Genomic DNA, 22,593 nt, shown 5'->3' on the forward strand with positions numbered 1-22,593 from the left:
CGAGTGCAGTCTCATCAAGACATCGAGTAAGTACTGGGGTAGGCCCAGATCTTGTAGTACCTTTCACAGTTTACTTCTAGGTACTAGGTCAAATGCCAACCGCAGGTCAACAAAGATCATGTAGAGGCTGCCACTCTCTACAGTCACAGTTTTCCAACAAATGACCTGCAGTCTAAACAACTGATCCACCGTTGATGTGCCCTGCCTAAAACCCGCTTGGAAGGGGGACAGGATCTTCTTTTCTTCCATCCAGGTCTGTATTCTTCCTAGAATTATTCGACACATCAGTTTCAGCGTCACGTCTATAAGGCTTATCGGCCTACAGTTTGACGGCTTGAGGGGGCAACCTTTCTTAAAAATGGGAACTATTTCAGCACTCCGCCAAGTATCCGGAGGGTCCATACCTTCAAGTACGCTATTAAAAAGGACGCCTAAGTACGGAACCCATACTTTCGGCTCCGAACGAAATAGATCTCCTGGTATCTTATCTAAACCATGGGCCTCATTAGGGGCGAGTTTCAAAATCGCTTGCTCTACCTCCTTGGATGTAATCTCCCAGGCCCCCTCCAGTCGATACTCGTGGGGGAGGCTTGGGGGAGAAATCTCTGAGCAGACCCCGGTCTGAGAGGAGTACAAAGCCCCAAAGTGTGCTTCCCAGGCTGAGGCAGCTATATTCGGTTCATTGGCCACAGCACTGTCCCTGCTCCCACAGCTGACAATTGTCCAGAAGGTTTTAAAATCTTTGGAATTGAGTGCAGTTCTAAGATCTTCCCAGTTTTCTGCCTCCCAATATTTTCTCGCCCTCTGAATAGCCTGCTTGTAGGTGCTCCGACAGAGCTTTATCCTAGATTTATCCTTTGACTTGACCGCAAGGAGCAAGTCTTTCTTGGCTTCCCTGCAATGTGCGTTGTACCAGGGATTCGCTAGGTCTAAGTTGGTCCTCGGTTTCCCCGCCGTACTAAAGACATCAGAGAGGATCTTGGTGGGGCCTTGATGGATTATCCGAGCCTCATCCCCCTCCCTGGGCTGTTATCTCTGTCTGGGACCTCACCCATATCACTTAGATTAGGTAAAATCATTTGATAGACCTCTGCAAATTTGCCTGGGGAATCTATAATCTTTGGCCACTTTACTCTTTGCCTATTATTCGCTAAAAGAAGCGGGGGACCAGCAGGATTCTGAGAAGGGGCTAGTCTTGGAATACCCATACTTTCTGATGTTAACGTCATAACCAGAGGGTTATGGTCACTGTCTTTTCTTTCGTCTATCTTAAAGTCCAGGACCATAGCCGATAATCTGTGTTCGACTAGTATGTAGTCCAAAATAGAATTACGACCTTCTCGATTGAATGTCATGTGCTCTGGTCTATCAGATTTCGTCATCCCATTACAAGCCCCTAGAGAAGCCAAAAGTGTAAATGAGTTGATTTGCAATACTAGAGGGGTCCAAGCTCTTACTACCTGAATCTGTGATGCCGGTATATGCCAGATTCGGTCTTCATCCTCTATATCAAGTTGACTTGTAAGGGGCTCAAACTGACAATTAAAGTCACCACCCACAATTTAGATGATAGCCGAGTCTAGAGTTGAAGAAAACTGCTGGAGTTGATCTATAGTGGCAGACTCCTTCCCACTCACAGTTGGACGGGAATACACATTTATCAAGGCAATTTGTCTATTTTCTGGAAAGGTAGGCAAAACACACTGGACATCTAGAGACCCCGTGGGGATGTCAACAGCCTGTGCCCCTAAGTGAGTGCCCACCCATATGCTAAGCCCCCCCCGAGGGTCTCCCCATTCCCTTCTTAGTTGCTGGTATGCTAAAGGTGGAATACCCCGCCTTATTTCTCACCCAATTCCCAGGTTTCCTGATAGAGGCAAATATCGCTACCTTCTACAAAAGCTCCCCACTCTGTGCTTAGCAATTTATTTTTAATTCCCACCACATTCCATGACAACATTTTCACTGTTTCCTTTAGCTTGCCCTCCCAGGATTCTGTTGTCAGTGGCTCTGGACCTAATCCTGAAATAAGCGAGGCATCCATACTGTTTGCTATACATTTAAGCTGGTCCCACCACCCTCCGACACAGCTGCCCTTTCCACTACCACCTATAGCACTATGCCTCTAGGGCCCACTTGGCTCCTTATACCGGGAATGCTGCTCTCTGCACAGACCCCCTCCTTAGAGTTCATATTTCCCTTAGCAGTACACTCTGGGTCCCTCCCCACAGGTCCACCCTCATCTGTACTAGATGCTTCGCTGGGACACCCTGAAAGCTCAAGGCGGCTGTAGTCCATACACATCCTTGTTCCCCCTAGGGCACTTGGGTGGAATCCGCCGTCAATCTATCTGGTCTAGGACACTGAATCTGTTACTCAGTGCCAGCATATCCCAGCTGGGAGTATTATTGTTATTACCCAGCGAGGGCGCCGGACCACCCTGGGTTCTAGATCCAAATGTGACATAGTCCTCCCATTGTTGCTGCCCTCTTTCCCCAGTGGGAGTTGGATAGAAATAGGTCAGGGGTAATGATTGAATTTGCGTTCCCGAGTCACTAGGACCCCAATTAGAAATATAGTCCACCACCTTCCTATTTCTAAAATTAACAACAACACAATCACCCCTGATATTTTTCACCCTTGGCCCCACCCATTCAAAACGATGGGCAAAGAGAATTTCGCTTGATACATGAGGAGGTAATGGCCTGTTATGGTTAAGGCCACTGCGTGCCTTTATTTTTAAGGTCCCTATACTCCTCCCTTTTACCCCGATCCAACACTGGAACTCCTGTCAGAATAATGACATACGGGGCAGACTCAGGGGGGAGATCCAAACATTTCAGTGTGGTATTAGAATGGACAGGGCCTTCACCTCCCATGTTTGGGACTTGTTGATAAGCAGCCCCTTCACCCCTCCCGCGCATAGAAGTTGTACCCCCTCACATCATTCCTGCTGTTCTCCCTTTGCTGCGTCGATGCAACAGTACCTTCTGTGCTCTGAACATCTGAATTGTTTGGCACTAAAACAGGGGGATACAGGTGGCATTGACATTAGCACTTACACTACCAGTGTCCATCTGTACAGTATGAACAATAACATCCAAACTTGAGCCTGCCCCACGCCCTCCTCCGGTTACTGGTTGGGTACATTCTAAACATGACAACCTATTCTCAATATCATTGAGTCTGTCATATAGGGGGCGACAAGTCTCTACGAAGATGGTTTCCATTTTTACCCAGAATTCCTCTCCATACTCGTTTGTTGAAGTTGGATTTGTGATTGGCGATGTCATAGGTATTAGTCCCAAGCGCTGGTTAGTGTGTCTATCCATAACTGGGCCCTCCTCGGTAGTAGACGCTTGTCCCTCGACAATGTTGTTACATTTCTGAATTTTGGCTTTCCTCTTATTTGGCGGAACGTCCCCTTGTTTTCTTTTAGCCACTACCACCGCTGGTTTTAGACCCCTCATGGAGCTGGTAGCAGATCGCGTTTTTAATTTGCCCACCGGCGATCCAGGAGGGTCAGGAGGGTCATCTCTATCTGCCAACCCCAGATCAGGTGTAGCTAGCAAGGAATCCACTGGGGCCGGAGATTGTACAACGACCGGCCCTACTATGGTATCGGTGGAAGTAAATTCCACTTGGGCCTGGTGTAGTCCCTCGCTAGTAGCCCCCCTGCTAGTGATCTAATCAAAACTGGGTGGTTAGGGGATGGTGCCTGCACCAAGTGGCCCAAAGAAGACCTTTTGTCCCAATTAGGGTCGAGTGATAGCCTTTTCTCCACAATATATATTTGGTGGGTCAGCATTGATGAGGCTCTGATCAAAAATTGGTCCAGCGTTCCTATAAATGAGCCACCAGGGATTGACTTTCTCCCCTTTCCTACATGCACTGTCACCATTGGTTAGACGGTGCATTAGTTGGTACACTTGTTCTCCAGAAAACCAATGAAATTTGAGCTTAAGAATAATTTTTCCACTGACCTTAATTGAGCTTTAGGGTGAAGGCGAAAGAGGGAGGCCCCCGTCCCGTCCGGTCCTCGTACGTCCTCGAACGGCCTCAAGCGGTCCCACCCTTGTCCCGGGCTTCTCCCGGGATGCTCCCGCGTGCTCCCGCGTAGCGGAAGAGGAAGTTGTTTAAGTAATAGCAGTGCAATGGGCGTCCCTCTAGCTCAGGCACAGGTGTGGGCGGTCAAAGGCAGTCAAAGGCTCCTGAGACTTCGAGTGCTTTATGCTGTTCCATCTGCGAACTTGGCAGACTCCCCCAGTGTCCTCCCCATATACTCCTGACCTCAGTAAACTGCACAGATCCCTTGAAATGGGTGAGGTTTTGATTGCTGCGGGCATGCGATGGGCGCCCCTCTAGCTCAGACACAGGTGTGGGCGGTCAAAGGCGGTCAAAGGCTCCTGGGACTTCGAGTCCTTTATGCTGTTCCATCCGCGAACTTGTCAGACTCCCCCAATTTCCTCCGCATATACTCCTGCCCTCAGTAAGTGTCATGTTGCAGCATTTTGCCATTCCCGGGAGGCCGCTATACACATACAGGGATCGGGATCCTCACTTCCGGGCGGAAGTCGAGTCCCGGTCTAGTCTTCCCAGACCTGCCTTCCTTCTTCAAAGCGCTTGCGGGGGGAAAACGCTTAAACGCTGCGTTTCCCGCCGGCTCTGCGCTTCGGATTCTTCTTCGTCTTCGGGATACGCCTGAAGCCATCGGAGCCAACACCAGGAAGACTACGGACGCCATCATCATGTTGGACCGCTTTTGGATCCTGCAGGTGAACGCTGGGAAACCACTCTGGTTTCCACGCTGAGCCCGCATTGAGCGCTTGCAGCCGCAAACAATAGCCATGCTTGGGGCGCTCTACCTTGGTTCATAACTGCCACGCTTGGAGCGCTTTGTTTTGGGTTATACTTGCCGCGCTTGGAGCGCATTATTTTGGTTTCTACTTGGAGCGCATTATTTTGGTTTCTGCTTGGAGCGCATTATTTTGGTTTCTACTTGCCGCGCTGGGAGCGCTTTATTTTGGTTTCTACTTGACGCGCTTGGAGCGCTTTATTTTGGTTTCTACTTGCAGCGCTTGGAGCGCTATACCTTGGGTCATACTTGCCGCGCTTGGAGCGCTATATCTTATTTTCTCTTCACGTGCAGGAGCGCTATTCTTGGTTATACTTGTAGCACAGGAGCACTACCTGGAGAACTGCGACATAGCGCTGGGACGCTATTCATGACTAGGCAGTGTTCGCGCAGGAGAGCTTGCCTTGATTTTCTTTTCTTCATCGGAGCATCCATGTTCACCTTGGTTCACAGATCTACATGAGCCCTGGTGAGTACGTGGACAAGAAATCCATACTGTATGTGTTTAGGGGTATACCCAGGAAGCGGGTTGTGTGGTCTTTCCCTAAATTGGGTCTTTCTTGTTTTCTCAGTTGATACCAAGACCCTACCCAAGCTCCTCTACCAACAGAACCTCTCCGTTCCTTTTCTGGCTCCCTTTCCTGGTCCCATCTCATCCCTGCTGGTGCACTCTCCACACGGGTCAGGTGGGTACAGGGGCGGTGGCTCTTGTCGTCTCTGCGGAATTGCTTCACAAGCGAAGGTAAGTCTTGTGGTGCCTATCCGACAGTAAGCTGCACAGATCCCTTGAAACTGGACCAACTGGAGTATCAAGCATAATACTGCCTTGGCTCTCAATCCTATAGAACAGTGTTAGACTATTGAAATATGAATTTGCACATATGCAGTACAATATTAGGCTTGGGCAGAGTTCGCAGTTGGGGTATACGTGACCCCACAAAGTTGTTATAAAAACTCTGCTGTGCTATGCGGTGATCCGCAGACAGGTAGTTTTTCCTAGGGCACCCGTTCACATTGCTTTTTATGTCGAATGCAATGTAGAGTAGGTCCTCACATTCAAAATTGAGCGTCAAAGGCACCACACAGTTCGCATCGGTGCAACCATCTTGTATTCCTACTTCACTTATGGCACTTATTTTTGAATCCCTTCTTAAGCTTTTTAATCCTACACCCTCCTAATTAATCTACCCCTCATTTTTATTTATTGTATTAGTGTGGTTTTGTGTCTGTGGTTTTTATGTATTTTTTATTCTTTTGTGTTTTTTGTGACTTTTTTATTCTTGTTATCAACTTCTTTATTCTTTCCCTCCTTCCTTACCCCACACAGCACCATGGCAGGACAGGGCAACCATGTGAGCGGTGGTGCCAGATCCCCCCAAACAGCCAACAACAGCATCCACCTACCAATATTTTGTAAGCTGGAGCTGGCAGCACTGTTTTTTTGTCTAGCACCACCTCCCCTACATGCTGCAGGCGGCAGGCCTGTCAGTGGACACTCCCTTTAGGAGCATCGGCTATGTTGGTGACAGGGTGTGCAGTTGTGTGTGGTACACTAGCTAAGTCCAGCGCACCATCCAGCAGCTGACGCACCACCCAGCAGCTGACGCACCTCTGGGTGGATATCATAGATTGGTAGCAGGACCTGTTCGACCTACTAGGTGTGGAGATTGCAGGGCTCAGTGAGTATTAATTATTTGTTGTGTTTATGTTCTACAATGCTAAAAAATAAATTATGAAGAACATGCTGCTCACACTCAGTGGTAAGTTGTGTTTAGTTTACAATAAGAATATTATTATTTTATCAAGTTTGAGCTTGGCAAGTGCTCGGTGCTACCTAATTGTACTTGTTAGCACTCACTTTGGCTGATTATTTAAGAAGTCATTGCAGACTCATCTGTCCTCCTGTCACCATAGTGAATTAGTGATATGATTGAGCTAGCGTTTTCTGTGATTTTCTTTATTTAGTTCATACAGTCTCAAGAAATTCCACAGTGATGTGTAGTATTAGTATGCATCTATGTATTGCAAAACAGGGAGACTGAGTTGGTCCATCAAGGGGCTTGAGAAGTAAGAAACAAAAATCATTCATTGCGATGCGTTAGTTCTACATGTAGTTTTTGTTAGGGAAATTTGGAATAGGGATGTTAGCAGTAGTACGGCCAACTCAACAATAGTTAATACTACTAATATACGCAATCTGAATTAGATAAGTAAAATGTTACTGCACTTGCCAGGCAGAATAATTTTGTTGAGAATACCTGTATACTAATCTATTTTTTATCTTCCTAATTTTTTACATTAGCACCCAAGGGCAAGAAGTGGGGCAGCTCATAGGGGGATCCGGAAAGAGCTGGGGAGAAAGCGCCGACCACCCGTGTCACTGCAGAGGGCTTTGCTCAGCCCAGTAAGTCCTATTATTTATTGTTGTTATTATTTGACTAACTTTTACCTCTGCCCACTATTATACTACTTTTAATTTTGCCTTGTTTATTTTTTTTATACTGTCTCCTTTTTTCCATCTTCCCTATCTAATCCCATTATCCCTGCATCATTATTCTTTTCTTTATTTCATTTTTTGTTTGGAGTAGCTGACTTTTCCGGTCTGTACTAGTCAGTAGTTTTCTTCTGCCTTGCTGATCATCTTTCCCTCTCCCCCTTGTGGTGCTATAAGACTAAGAACAGATTTCAGGTACTCTACCGTCTACTGTGAAGATTGAGGCCTAAGCAAGTTAGTATTATAAACAATATTCACTATGTATATTTGTTGATAAGGCTTTCTATTTTTTTACTCATAGTCTAACAGTTTACGAGAGAGTGTCCATGGTCCGGGACCACCCCGGCCCTCAGCGTTGTGCTGTGTAGTTCATTTTACAGTTTTCCCGCAGTTGCCATGGCAGTGCAGCATGGTTGGAAAGTATGAGGCCACATTGCATTTGCCAGCAACATGATATGTCTTTCATTTCCCATTATTATTCCACCTTTTCATTGTGCTTCAATGACTCAAATTCATCATCATACGCCATAGCTCTGCCCCTCCATTGCAAAAGATTTTTGGTTGTCTAGACTACCTGTTATTTGTAACATTGTGAACCAACAAAATGCCCAGAGTGTTATTTTGATAGAAGATACTCCAGTGCTAACCACGCTGTAGTGATATATTGTGGTTTTTTGATGTAAACAATTAAGGATAGATATATCTGGCATCTAAAAGATGTATAATTCTTTTTTTAGCCACACAGAGGGCCACCAGTTCAAGTGCTGCTGCAGCAGAAGGAGATTCGATTGGAGGGGGAGAAGCTGCAGCAGGGATGGGTGGGGGTAAGTCACATTGCTTGCTTATTGATAATTACTATTATACTCACTAGCTACAAAGGCCTCGTGACCATTACCCCCGCTTTACCAACTACAGTAGTGATTGAGTTATGGTTTCTTCTGTCTGCTACTCAGCAAAAGCTCATGTAATTTACAAAAAAGATGGGGGCTTGATGGAAACTGGGAAGAATGGAGGGTTAAAAGAAAGGATAGGTGAAATAGTATGAGTTAAAGGTAAGGATGAATGGGTAAATGAATGGAAGGGTGGAAGGATGATTGAAAGAAAGGTTGCATACTGAATGGATGGATAATGGATTGGAAAGTTTGGTGAAAGACTGGATGATAGAAAGTAAAGCTTAACTCATGGTTCATATGGGTGAATATAGTAGGAAGAATGATTAAATAATTGCTTGGATGAATAAACAAGGGAGTTCTTCTGGAGAGGGGCATCCTGGTCATCTACTTTGCTTACTTTGTTTTATGGTCATCAAAGTTATGGTTCAAATTTGGGGGTATTTAAATTTGTGTTGAGATCCCTTGACTCACTCTATTTGTTAAGCGAGGCAGATGTGTATCCCACCCTACATCATTCAGCATCCCCCTACTTGCTCATGGCATTTTGCCACCCATGACTGAAGTGCAGTATGGTTCAATTTGTGACTCCAGTGTTGGCTGTGCAATGTGCATCTGCTTCAGTTAATGCCACATTTAAAAAGTTTTCAATGCATTGCAAACCGAAAACACAAGGTGTGTTTCCCTTTGCCCACTCAGTCACCTCTTAGTACTTCACTCTTTTATCTTTCCTAAGTTCTTCCATACCAGCCTTTCAAAGAATGTAAAAATCCATTATTGGCATGCACCACATTTTTATGGCCATGTGAAGTGATTTTAGAATATATTAATTTTTTTCCCATAACAAATGTATTTTACACCTGTTCAGATTCTTTCACATTAGATGTTTGTTTATTACAGTGACTGAATAAGCTAAAGCTTAGGCACATGCTGGATTGATGTCAGTAACACCCCTCTACTCCAAAGCAAAAGCTCTACCTACCCAGCTAATCCCTGTACCTTACCCTGCAGTAGAGTAAGTCAATTTTCCTTTCCTTCTTGAACAAAGAGTGAATTTGTTGGAAATATTTTGTGGTGGTGGGTGAAGTCAGTGAGCAAAGTTGAACTAAGTGCCTGATTTGATATAAAAATTGGTGCAAGAGATGCTCTCTGACGAACATGCCAAAAATACACTCTATATAGCCCATTCCTTTCCCTGTAGTGCAGTACATAATTTCCCCCACCACCTCCTTACGGCAGGCTGGATAATTATTTACACTTTTTGTATGTGATGTGTGGGTTATGTAGTATCCTATTTATTATTTATGTGCCTCTTTGGAGTCAGGGTGGAAAGTGAAGAGCAGGGCCATTGGAATTGAAGATAGATAGTTGTCAACTACAGCTTCCTCAGCTGCAGATGGTAGCAAAGTACCCGAAGTGTTGGCTAGCATGCCTCTATTTATTTAGCACAACAAATTGTACTCCATCATGCACAATGTCTTATTCATTAACAAGAGGACATTTATTTTTATTTTTCCACTCAAAGTGTCTGTTCAGTTACTAGAAAAACATTAAAATGAAAAAAATAAAATCACAGTTTTTTTAATGGTCTGTTATTCTGCCTTAATTCATTTCCGCTAGACAGTCAGTGCTTTTTTATGTGAGGAACATGTGGATAAAAAGAAATTGGTCCGGTGACTCTCCTAATCATAATCTTGTTAAGTTCCAATGGCCCTAGCAGACCAGAAATGTACTGCCACTGTGCCACCCACTATTTAATTATGAACAAATGTTTGCACAGTCATTGTTTATAAATTGTCTTTTTTGTTTTTCTCGATACAGCTATTCCTGCTGGTCCACCAACAGTAACCACTAGGCAGGTGATAATGGCCCGTCTGTGGCGACAGATACTGGAGACCATCCAGTCAGAATACTGGCGGCGCTGAAGGATGAAGAGGCAAAAGTAGCTGTTTCTGGCCCAGGCCCTAGTTCAGCAAGCCAGACCCAGCCTCCAGGCTATTACATCACCGATACCACCGCCAGCTCTCAGCTGCCCTGACTGCCAATTTTGCCACCCCCTCCTGCTCGAACAGACAATTTCAGGCTTGTGTCCTGTTGTCACTTAATCACATTCAAAGTCAGCTAGGGAGCATAGAGCAGAGCCTGGACTAACTCCAAACCTGTATGGACAATGCCCTCTTCTATCCCTTTTTAGATTTTTTTCTTTTGGTGGGAGTGACTTTTTGTGGGTAGAGTGGAGAGGGTGGTAAGGAAGTTTGGAATGGGTATTTGTTTCTTGGATGTTTGGTTGGACATTGGTTGGGGATAGGTTAGTTAGTCTGGTTAGAAGGGTGGGGCTGTTGTGGGTAGAGAGGCTGTTTTTTTGTGGTAAAATATTAAAGGGGAAGATTATTTTCCAACACTTTATACCTGAAGCAGTTTATTTGTGTTTTACTTTTAGTTTGCCCTGCTGCCTTTTTGCTCAGCCTATTCTTAATCTGTTTAATAAAATGTATACCAGTTACTCACAGTTTGTATGTCTCTGTCTTATCACCCTCTGTAACTATCTTGAGCATTAGGTGGATGCTGCCATTACCTAAATTACCTACAACAGCCTAGATGAACTATTAAGTATTTGCAGGAGAAGTTAGATGCATACTTACTACTAACTTAACCAGTTCACTTCACTCCATAGTTTTCCTCCATGAATATAGATGAAGCAATAACATGGAAGGAATCACAACTTGACAAGTGAGGCCCTACTCCTACCCATGCAAGCTCCATTTGTAGGATTAATCAGAAAGATTATCCATCACAGGCAACTAAATAGAAATAAAAACACTGAGTTAGTGGGTGATAAATTATATCATAGCTTTACAAAGAATTGAACCCAGACTACTACATGACACAACAAGGAATACCTGATAGTGATAAATTAATAAAACATAGCATTAGTAACTTTATCTGAGCAATGGGGAGCTAGAATTCAATTACAACCAAAGTTATGAAATCCTTGAGTCATGAAAAGTGGACTCAAAGTCTGTAGTGGACAAGGTTAAGCATTCACACAACACAAGGCCTAAATTATGACGCTAACAAATGTTCTTCTATATCTAAAATATTTATCACTTTAATGTGTGGGTGGTGAGCAGCACATTATTGTCATCAATCTGTCGTGGTAGGAAACAAAGGAATGAGTATGACACATCACAGATAAATGCATTGCAAAATGCATTGCAAGCAGTACTTCTGCCCCAGAGACCCAAGTTATCAGATATCTAATTGTTCTGTCTTCTATGTTTGCAAAAATCAAATTTTGGGGAGTCAACCCACTGAGTTTTAACATACGATTGTTAAATGAAAAATTATACTGTATTGCAAAATATGCTGGTGCATCTGCATGCTCCTTGTCTATCACTCTTGGATGCCTGTCTGCACTGGTCCAGAAGGTAAGCAAGAGTGCTGAGCTCAGCTTTCATCCTTCGTTCGTGCAGGAGACAAGAAGCTCTGCAGATTGTAAAACAGAAACTGTCTCATAGAGTCAAGGAGAAAGACAGAAGGAAAAGAATGTAAGCTTCATGAGAAGTGTACCAAGAACACTCAGAGGCAGAGCAAAATACAGGAGGACTCAGAGTTTCACGTTTGCCACCAGTGCAGCACACACACTGATGAGGCAGTCCCACCCTGAGTGCTACCATCCTCTTCCTGAATCCGATTAACTTCACCCAAGTCCCAACTCTAGCAAGATAGATGAGTAGGACACTGTGGTTGAACATCAAGTAGAGAAACAGAATTGCAGTATTTTGTACAGTATTTTGTTTGTTAACTAAAGTGACTGTTCTGGTCTCTGAAAAAACAGAAAAGAGGATTGGACCCTGTAAGTAAATCTGGCTAAGTGTGAAAGGGCCAATCACCTCAAAGAAAAATTATTACCCAGATTTCAGGCCCCAAACATTGCAAATCATCTTAATCAACCTTACATTACACCCTCCATCACAGTCAGCCATCACATTAATCATCAAACATCACTCACAATCACTCAATAATATAGCACTTATTGGTGCAATAGTTACCTTTACCAATCAAAGCACGGTGGTAGGCATACAACTGTATCTCCTCTTTGATGCAGGAGACAGATTCGAATTTGGAAGTCTTCTAAATCTAATGACCTTCTGGGGTTGCCCCTCTAGGTGATGAAAAAACAGAAGAATCATAGGAGTGGAACGAACTGGTTAATTTTCACTAAGTAAGTTTGTAAAGGCCAATCAACTTTATGTAAAATGAGCACCCATCATTAAGGCCCCAAACATTGCAAATCATCTAAAAACAAATTACAGTTGAATACCCTCCCTTACTATCTGCAACCACATGAAAAATCAATCATCACTCCCAATCACTCACTGACTGTTGCAATAGCTGTAGTTACCTCTTCCAATCCATGCATGGGTCAGTACTAGGTACACAATTGCATCTTTGAAGCAGGCAATACATTAGAATTTGGAATTGGCACTCATATAAATCAGCATCTTCTGGGGCAGCCCTGCTAAAAGGATAGGCATGCAAGGGCGGCAAGCATTCTCTCAAATGTTGTGACAGAATTGTGGAGGCTTCTTCACTGCACACTGCCCCAACTGTAATTTGGCAGTATATCTGTGACTAAAAAATGGTGGAGCAGCATAAATCTGGCACAATCATTGTGTTCCACTAGCACCTTTGTTTAGTACAAAGAATGAAGTTCAATGAGAAATAATTGAAATGTTCTGGTGTGACATACTCAGTTTGGGAAGTAGGGTTTGTCCTCAAACTCAAGAGGTTCACCCAGAAGATGGTAAGATAACACACTTGATTCTGACCAAACCTCATCCTCCTGTTCTGTTTCCGGAACTGTGTAATTGTGTGGTATGAAATGTTAATTCATTTTAATCATGGTCAAACTTTCCATATAAACCTCTTTTGCATCAACCAGATACTCCAGGAACATCCTATGGATGGTTATTGATGCTGCCACGTGTTTGAACTCTGTTGACATTGCTTCTGCACTAGACTTTAGTCCTGCTGATTGATACTGTTGCCAGTGTTTTGGTTGATGGTATTGTTGGCTGCTGTGAGACAAGAATGCCCTCTCTGGAAGTTGAAGGCGGCACCCCAGAGGCACTGGGGTGGGACTCTAAGTTCTAGTCGTTCTACTTCCAGGTGTCGGGCTTCCTCAACAATCCACCTCTTGTATTTTGAAACATCCCCTTCAGAAGTTGGAATGAAAGTGAGAACAATTTATACGTACCCTGGATCAAGTAGTGTGGCACATATGTACTGCTTGGATGTGATGATGTCATCTTGTAGCCTTGCATTAGAAGCCAATTGAAAGAGTAAGCTCACAACCAAGGCACTCTGGGGCATATTACCAACAACTAGCGATAATTATCGCTATGTTGGTTTAGTGGCGATACTTTTATCGCCAAGCTGCGGTGATTTTTATCGCTTAGGAACCTTGCTATTATCAAGGTTTATCTCCTAAGCGATAAAAATCGGCCGAAATGCATGAATATCGTTGAAAAGTCAGCAATATTCATGCATTACCGAGCTAATGCTCTTAGCCATGTTATCCACCTAGCATTGGATAACATGGCTAGGAACTGCTCAGGGGCAGGAGTTAGCTTTTGGAGATATTTGCGCTTAGCGCGAATATCTCCAAAAGTTGGTAATAGGAGATAGCGATGTTAGCGACTGTTTCCAGTCACTAACATCTTGGCACGCCCACTTTCACTGTCATTAGTGATAAATATCACTGACATGCAAAGCGGGGCACAAGATGGTCGCTATCTCCTACTAGCTGTCGCTAACTGGTGTTAGCGACAGCTAGGTAATAGGGAGATAATTGTATCTCCGCTTTCCTGGCTTTTAAAGCCAAAAAAGCGGAGATAAACCCCCTTGATAATATGCCCCTCCGTGTTTTCATTCTGAATGTGAGGGTGAACGTTTCAGACACGGTCTTTAACTGGTCCTGTAGCAGATGCAACAGCGTGATATGCCCATTGCACTGCTAATTTCCCATGTGAAAACGTGAACAGGGAGCAGTATCTGTCTAAGGCATTTGACTAGGCCCCATTTCTTTGCATCCATAATCATAGCTTTCCCACCTGCATCCGTCCTTTTTTAATGACATAGTCATTTATATGTTTGTATTGCTCAAACAGATGTTGAACATGTAATAGGTTGAGTTCCAATGTGTTGGCACCTCAAGTATCATGGCTTTAAATGGTACTCTATTACCATGCTGAATAATCTGCAACTGGTTCTGACCTTTAAAAGAAAGGTTGACAATAGTGCAGATTCTTCTGCAGGTGGTCAGTATGCTGCTGGCTATGTCTTCTTTTTTTAGACAGTCTTACACCAACAGGTTGATGCAATGGGCTAAACATAGGACCCTGAAATAGTCACTGTCTGTCAAGGCCTTGACTATGTTACTGACATTGTACATGGCAACATATCCAATTCTGAGAACTCTGGGTTGCAGTCATTCAGACACCTTGCTGTTGAATTCATCCAAGATGTTTGCAGCTTCATGTGATTTCTTCATGGCGAACAATGGCCACTGTTGCATTTCACAGAACGCTCCTAAAACTTTCTGCAGGGCCAAGACCTGTAGATATCATTTGCTTTACCACCAGAAAAGGTGATCCAGTGTGCAGTGAGGCACATGTAAACAGTTGCCTGACAACTGATCCACATGCCTGTCATCAGGTGAATATTGTGAATTAAACTTTGCTGCAAAGCTTGTCCAACCAATTGCAGCACATTGTGATTCAGCGCTGGAACAAGCAATTCTGGCAAAATAGGTCGGATTTGGAACCTTCCTTTTCAGACAGATGGCTGGCACTGGAGAACCTGACCTTATGGGCCAAGCGACGCAGGGCACACCTAATATCTCCGGGTTCACCTGCCTTGTCAGACAGAGACATGAGACACTCTGTTAGGCGTAGAAAAGCAGATTTATTAGCTGCAGCCAAGCACAGTTGTCTAAGAAGTACCAGACGGGTATATTCTCTAGAGACTGCCACTTCATTCCATGGCGTACAGCCAATTTACAGAACAAGTTTACAATGACAACTCCCAAAACACACAATACTGACAAATAGGAATAGTTCGAAAACAAGCTATCGGATGTCTAAAGCACACCTTCCTTTCAGACGCCGTGTGCTCACCTCCCCTCAAGGTTATCAACACTAGTGCCCGTAATTTAATTTGCAGGTGGTAAAACATGTGTAGAATGCTTCAAAGGATAGGCTATGTAACAAGAGAACGCACAAAGAGAATAGTGAAGGCCAGTTAAACAAGATAAAGTCAAGAAGAATGGTGGGACTCAAACAGTGGAGTAAGACATGGATTAATCTGTCTAGACATGGCTTTACGAACTCGGCCAGACCCTGACATCGGTTTCGTAAACATGGGCAAGAGTTATTTTTTAATCAAGAAAGACACGTAGCAGCTGAAAAGGCAAAAACACCACGTTTACCGCGTTAGCCGTGCTGCCTGAGTAAGGCAACACAAAATGGCGGCTAAGCACAAAATGGCGGCTGAATACGAAGCTAAGTCGAAAACTACGTAACCTCAGACCCTCCTTTTGCCATACTCAGGCAAAGCACAATGAGACCCATGTTAGTCTGAGTCGATATCAATGGTCATGAGGTCATTGAGTTGCTGCTGCATCATCATCCTAATACTCTCTGTTTTCTGTGCTACCGGCTTAGAAACACAGACAGTGGCACAAAGTCCACAAATAACTGGGCCACATTGTAAACAGAGACAGCAAGAAGAGATGATTGCTAGAATCATTCCAAGGAAAGTTAGCACTTTCCATCCCCAAGTGGACAGTAGTCCTCCAAACCATCCCATCACAGACCAGTCTCCAGTGTCCTGATGAATGGACTCAGAGATGACATGTAGCTTAGAGATGGCTTGGTATACTGTAGGGGCATTGTCAGGAACATAAACGCAGCAACTAGACCCAATCAGTTTACAGACTCCTCCTCTATCTGCAAGAACAATGTCTAGAACCATCCAGTTCTGTAAAGTCATAAGACGATCCACCTGAAGTTCAGCTGTCAAATTGTTCAATGCTCCAGAAGTTACATTTATTGTAGCATCGACCAAACGAACTAGGTGTCTGATGTTTCTGCTATTGACCATTGGACCCCAAAAGGGAAGAAACCCTTTCAGAAAATCTCCTTCCTCTTGTCCAGCGGTGTCTTCAGAATCTACAACTCCTCTACCAAATCTCTTTCTATGGTGATCAGCAGGAGCAGTATATGTAGGGGGAAGGAGAAAAGCTATATAACATGTTCCCAAGAAATATGTGGGAAGCCATGTATAAGCTCTGTCATGACAGATGAAATATGCACCTTGAGATGGCACTAACGGTGAAGAAATTAGGGGTGTATAAACATACGTATGGGAACAATTACTCTTCTCTTGCTTAATTTTGGTATTCTGGCCATTTATTTGTAAACACAAATGACCTCTTTGGGGAAGAACCCAAATCGGTGCAAATTTCTTCTGTTTAACCTTATCAGAAAGGCTAGTAGCATACCGAGTAACATTCCATCCATCATATCCTTTTTTCTCATCTTTGGGAATTTTACTAATATCAGCAATCTTTGCCATAGTCACCATTCCCTTTATCAAAGGGCTATGACTGAAATCCACTCCACCATTATAGGACCCACCAGGAGGATATCGAAGTTGATTCTGGTATGCATTAGAAAACATAGCCAGATAAGCCCAAGCAGAACCTTCATACGAAAATGGAAGGACTAAATACGGCATCCCTCTCTCTTTATTATGCGGTATGAGACCACAAACCCAACAATCAGTAGTATTTACTATTAATTGATGCTGGTGTAACAATTGAATGAACGAATTGTTAAGATATTCCATTCTTCTCATTTGCTCGTGGTCTGGGAGTGAGTAAAATTTATGCGGAGAAATAGTGGTAGAGGAAATCAAAGAGACAGAAGTAGGAACAGGTGTTAGCTGTAGAATATGTATAATCCATCCTATGCATGCTAATAAACTGCACAAATATACTAAAACACATAATGCTATGCCACAACGACTGAATAATAATTTCCTATAATCATCTCTTTCATTATTTTAATATCATTCCCTTTCCCTGCATTATCCATTACTCTAAAGGCGTTGCTCACGATAATCTTCCTTAATCACTTGGCTGTGATTGTTAGCCGTCCTAAGACACTGCAAGTCCTGTTGACCTAGTCACTATTCAGGTCGCTGCTCAAGACTCCTACCGTGACCCTGCAACTTGATGGATAAAGAAAAAGGAACGTTTCTTTTTTAATACAAACAGAATCATAAAACACAAAATTAACTGTCCTTAGGCGACCTTCTTCTTAGATTGTATCTCTGGATCTGTTGTATTTAGTCTCAAAGGTGAAGGTACAGCTACCTGTAAGACGTCGTTGTCTTCTTTCTCTGAGCTAGTCCAATCCAGGCGTGCACTGCTGAACGGTACAAATCTGGGTACTTTTTCGCATTCGTTATCACCAACACCCTCTCGGACCCACTGGTCAAAAGGTAAAGGCAATGGTACTCTCTTGCAATGCACGCCGTGGATCCAGTTCTTTTTTCCCACGACTAAGCATGGGCGGATTTTGCGGATCCACGATTCACGGATTTGCTGATTTGCGGATCGTGGATCCGCAAAATCCGCGAATTTTGCGGATTGCCGACCGGCGGATTTGGGCGGGGCTTCCATGCGACCGATCAGACCAGCAGATGAAGATACAGAAGCTCCTGGTCACAGGAACAGTACGGGGATTGCGCTCGTGAAAGTCAAGGATGCAAAGGCCTCTATCCAGCATCACAGCTGATTTTCGACGGTAGATTTGGGAAGAAGGCACATCTGCCCATCCTCGACGATGCTCACGATTGTTTTTGGGCTGATGAATGAGTCACTGCATTTGAGCTTCAACTAGTTCCAGCGACCATGTGTGTGTTACTATGCAATCGCGCCGAAGGGCGCAGGGGTCCCTTGAGTGAGCTGTCCATCATAGTGGGTCAATGGCGGGAAGACGGTGCACACAGCGAGTGTGTGGGCGGGGACAAACGGGCGGGGCTTCCATGCGAGTGCACAATACATGCCTCTTGTCTGTATAAAAGGTCAGAGACCGATCAGACCAGTAGATGAAGATACAGAAGCTCCTGGTCACAGGAACAGCACTGGGATTGCGCTCGTGAAAGTCAAGGATGCATAGGCCTCTATCCAGCATCACAGCTGATTTCGACGGTAGAAGATTTGGGAAGAAGGCACACCTGCCCAGCCTTGACAATGCTCACAATTGTTTTTTGGCTGATGAATGAGTCACTGCATTTGAGCTTCAACTAGTTCCAGCGACCATGTGTGTGTTACTATGCGATCGTCCCGAGGGGCGCAGGGGTCCCTTGGTTGAGCTGTCCATCATTGTGGGTCAATGGCGGGAGGACGGTGCACAGCGCGAGTGTGTGGGCGGGGGTTCCAAAGGGTCTGGGCCCCATCAGAGCAGCAGATGAAGAGACAGCACACCAGCCTGGCCTGTTGTAATTATTTTACGATGGCGCCGGCAAGCTGCCAGCGCCATCCTAAAATAGTTACTAAATTAGCTTCAACAGGAAGCTCTAATAGATAAAATCGAGCACCTGCTTTGTTTTATCTATTAGAGCTTCCTGTTGAAGCTAACTTAGTAACCATTTTAGGATGGCGCTGGCAGCTTGCCGGCGCCATCGTAAATTAGTTACAACAGGCCAGGCAGGCTTGAACTTTTGCCCCCGAAATCCGCCGCTCGCTGATTTGCGGATTCGCGGTAAATTCGCGGGAGTTCGCGGATCGCGAATTTACCGAAAATCCGCAAAATCCGCGAGCGGAGCGGATTTTGCGCTCATCTTACCCACGACTTCGATAGCTGTACGAGTAGTCAGTAAAACTTGTCTCGGCGGCCCCCAACGAGGTTCCAAATTCTTCTTTCTCTGGAAGTTTTTGAGACAAACCCAGTCTCCAGGTTAAATGGAGTGTCCTGGATCCGAGGAGGCCTCCGGCAAAGCGTTTTGGACCTGTTGACGAATAACATGCAATTTAGTGGTGAGGTCATGCAAATAGTCAACCAACAATGGGTACGGAATATCTGAGTAGTTCTTGGGTCTGGGGACTCCCCAAACATTAGCTGGGCGTCCAAAAAACAATTTTGTGTGGGCTAAGCCCCAAACGGGAATGAACAGTCGTTCTTGTTGAAAGAAGTGCCAAAGGCAAGTCATCAGGCCAAGAAAGGCCTGTGCTGGCCTGAATCTTTGCTAACTTAAGTTTGAGAGTGCCATTATAGCACTCTACCAGACCCGCTGACTGAGGATGGTTTGCCGCATGGAATTTCTGTCTAATACCAAGGCCCACACACACCTTCTGCATAATTTGGCCTACAAATTCACTCCCATTGTCACTCCAGACAATGCGCGGCAAACCAAACCTTGGGAAAAATTCCTTCAGAAGGACCTTAGCAGTGGACAAGGCAGTGTTGTCCTTTAGGGGGTAGGCCTCTATCCATCGGGAAAAGGCACAAACCACCACTAGGACATACTTGAGATTGTTAGAACGTTCCATATGGATATAGTCTATTTGCAGTACCTCAAATGGATACGTAGGGGGAGCAAAGTGATCTGCTGGAGTTGGAGCTCCCTTTCCTGGATTGTGCATCAAACAAACAATGCAATGTTTCACCACATTTTTTGCACATTAAGGAATACCTTCATTTTACCATACTGTTTACATATACCCCTTGCATTAATATGGGCTGGTCCATGAGCCATAGTAACTACAGGTAGTACATACGCATCTGGTAACAACCATCGCTGGTGCTCTGATAATTCCGTCCAACGTCCCATCGTGTCCAACATTCCCGTACTCTCTTTCCACTTACTCAATTCTTCCTCAGTGGCCTCTTTCTGAATCGCTTTCACGCTTTCTACTGTGTCTTCACACATGCCACCTTCTGCGACCCATCTTAAAGGGCCTGTAAAATACATGCGACTTTCAACATTCTTCGCCGTCTCCCTCGTTAATTCATCCGCAAATGCATTTCCTTGACCCACGTCATCAGTAATCTTTTTATGGGCACTGCACTTCACAATCGCTATTTGAATAGGCAAAGCAAGTGATTCAAGAAGGTCAGTCACCAACTGACCATGCTGTATTTTAGTGCCGTTGGAGGTAAAGAATCCTCTTTCCCTCCACAAACGACCAAAACTATGGGCAACGCCAAACGCATATTGACTGTCTGTATAAACAGTCACTCTTCTCTCTTTCCCCAACACACATGCTCTCGTTAATGCAATCAATTCTGCAGCTTGCGCTGAATTCTGTGAAATACGTGCAGTTCTACCAATGTGTGCAAAGTTGTAACAGCATAAGCAGCTGTCGTCTCGCCATTAGGAAGCTTGAAACAAGACCCATCTACCTACAGGATCCCATCCGGATCCACAAGTGGTGTATCTTTCAAATCTATTCGACCTTTTGTTTCCTCTTCTGTACGACGAAAACAATCATGCTGATCTTGTACATTTTTCCCATCCAAAACAGGCAACAATGTTGCTGGATTCAGAACATTACATCTTTTGATATGTATATGACTAGCTAAAAGCGTCAACTCATATCCAGACAAACGGGCGCTCGTTAAGTGCTGAGTTTTTGTCCTGTTAAGAAGAGTATCTACTGCATGAAGCACCATAACATTAAGAGTGTGATCCAACACCAATCCAGCAGATTGACGAATAGAGATCGCCGCTGCTGCTACTGGGTAATGCCTTAGCTACCGGATCTAATGTAGCCGAAAAATAGGCACATGGCCTTTGTTTGTCTCCGAATTGTTGTGTCAAGACTGATAATGCACAACCTTCCCGTTCATGAACATAAAGTGTAAAAGGTTTACTGTAATTTGGAGTACCCAACACAGGAGCAGAACACAAAGAAGTACGTAAATCATAGAAACTCTTTTGACATTCATCAGTCCAAGGAAGAGGGAGCGGCGTATCTTTAAGACTGAGTGCCAACAGAGGTTTAGCAAGTAGAGAAAAATTTGGAATCCACTGTCTACAATAAGAGGTAATGCCTAAGAAAGCACGCACCTCTCTTTGTGTGGATGGTACAGGCATCCGGGCAATTGCATGAATACCTTCTGGGGTCAATCGCCTTCCCTCCTTCGACAAGAGATGACCTAAATAGGTAACCTCTTGGCGGCAATATTGCAACTTAGAAGGTGATACTTTATGGTGTAAATCAGACAAATGTTGCAAAAGCGACACAGTCGAAGTTCTACAGACATCTTCCGAATCAGTAGCTATTAACAAATCATCTACGTATTGGATAAGAGTAGCACCCGAGGGCAAAGAAAAGGTGTCGAGCTGGGATTTCAAAGCTTGACTATATATTGAAGGACTTTCACAATAGCCTTGAGGTGCACGCTTAAATTGGAAACTTCGGCCTCCGAGAGAGAAGCCAAAGAGATCCCTACTCTCTTCAGCAATAGGAATGCTAAAGAAAGCATTTTTGAGATCAATAACCGAAAACCAAGCTGCTGAAGCAGGAATCATAGTGAGCAAAGCAGTGATGTCCGGCACAACAGGAAACTGAGGGACAACAATTTTGTTGACCTCCCGAAGATCAATCACAAAACAGTACACAGGTGGCTGGGAAGGATCAGTACGTTTAAGAATAGGCAAAACAGGACTATTGCAAACATTTCCTCTGGTCTCTTCGACCACACCTTTCTGAACCAAATCATGAACAATAGCCAACAAAGCTCTCTCACCATCGTTAGATATTTTGTATTGAGGAACACGTGGCAACTTAACGTCAGGCTTAACAGTAATCACATAAGGTGGAATTTGCAGTAAACCAACATCATTCGGACCTGTAGCCCAAAGCGTAGCAGGAAGTGAACGCAGTTCAAGTGGCAGCTGTTCTTTAGATACATACATCGGAGAAGTCAATTTATCACGCAAAGTAAGATGTACACCAGAAGGTGAACAATACAACGTAGCATGGAAGCGTTTCAACAAGTCCAAACCCAATAAATTCTCTCCACAACCCGTTGTTAAAAGAAGTGGAGCTTCCAAATTGTACGGACCAATAGAAATGGGCAAAGGACAGGAAACCGGGTTAGTAACTGGGGCGCCAGAGAATCTCATGGAAACATTTGTTAAGCCAGACAAAGGTGCCCCAGGGAGTTTGGAACGCATTATAGAACTTCTCATTGCACCAGTATCCAAGAGAAATGGTTCTGTAACACCCAATGCTACAACATTAACATACGGTCCATCCTGATCCACTGGAACTG

This window comes from Lissotriton helveticus, chromosome 3_1 (assembly GCF_964261635.1).
Source record: "Lissotriton helveticus chromosome 3_1, aLisHel1.1, whole genome shotgun sequence".
NCBI classification, from domain to species: domain Eukaryota; kingdom Metazoa; phylum Chordata; class Amphibia; order Caudata; family Salamandridae; genus Lissotriton; species Lissotriton helveticus.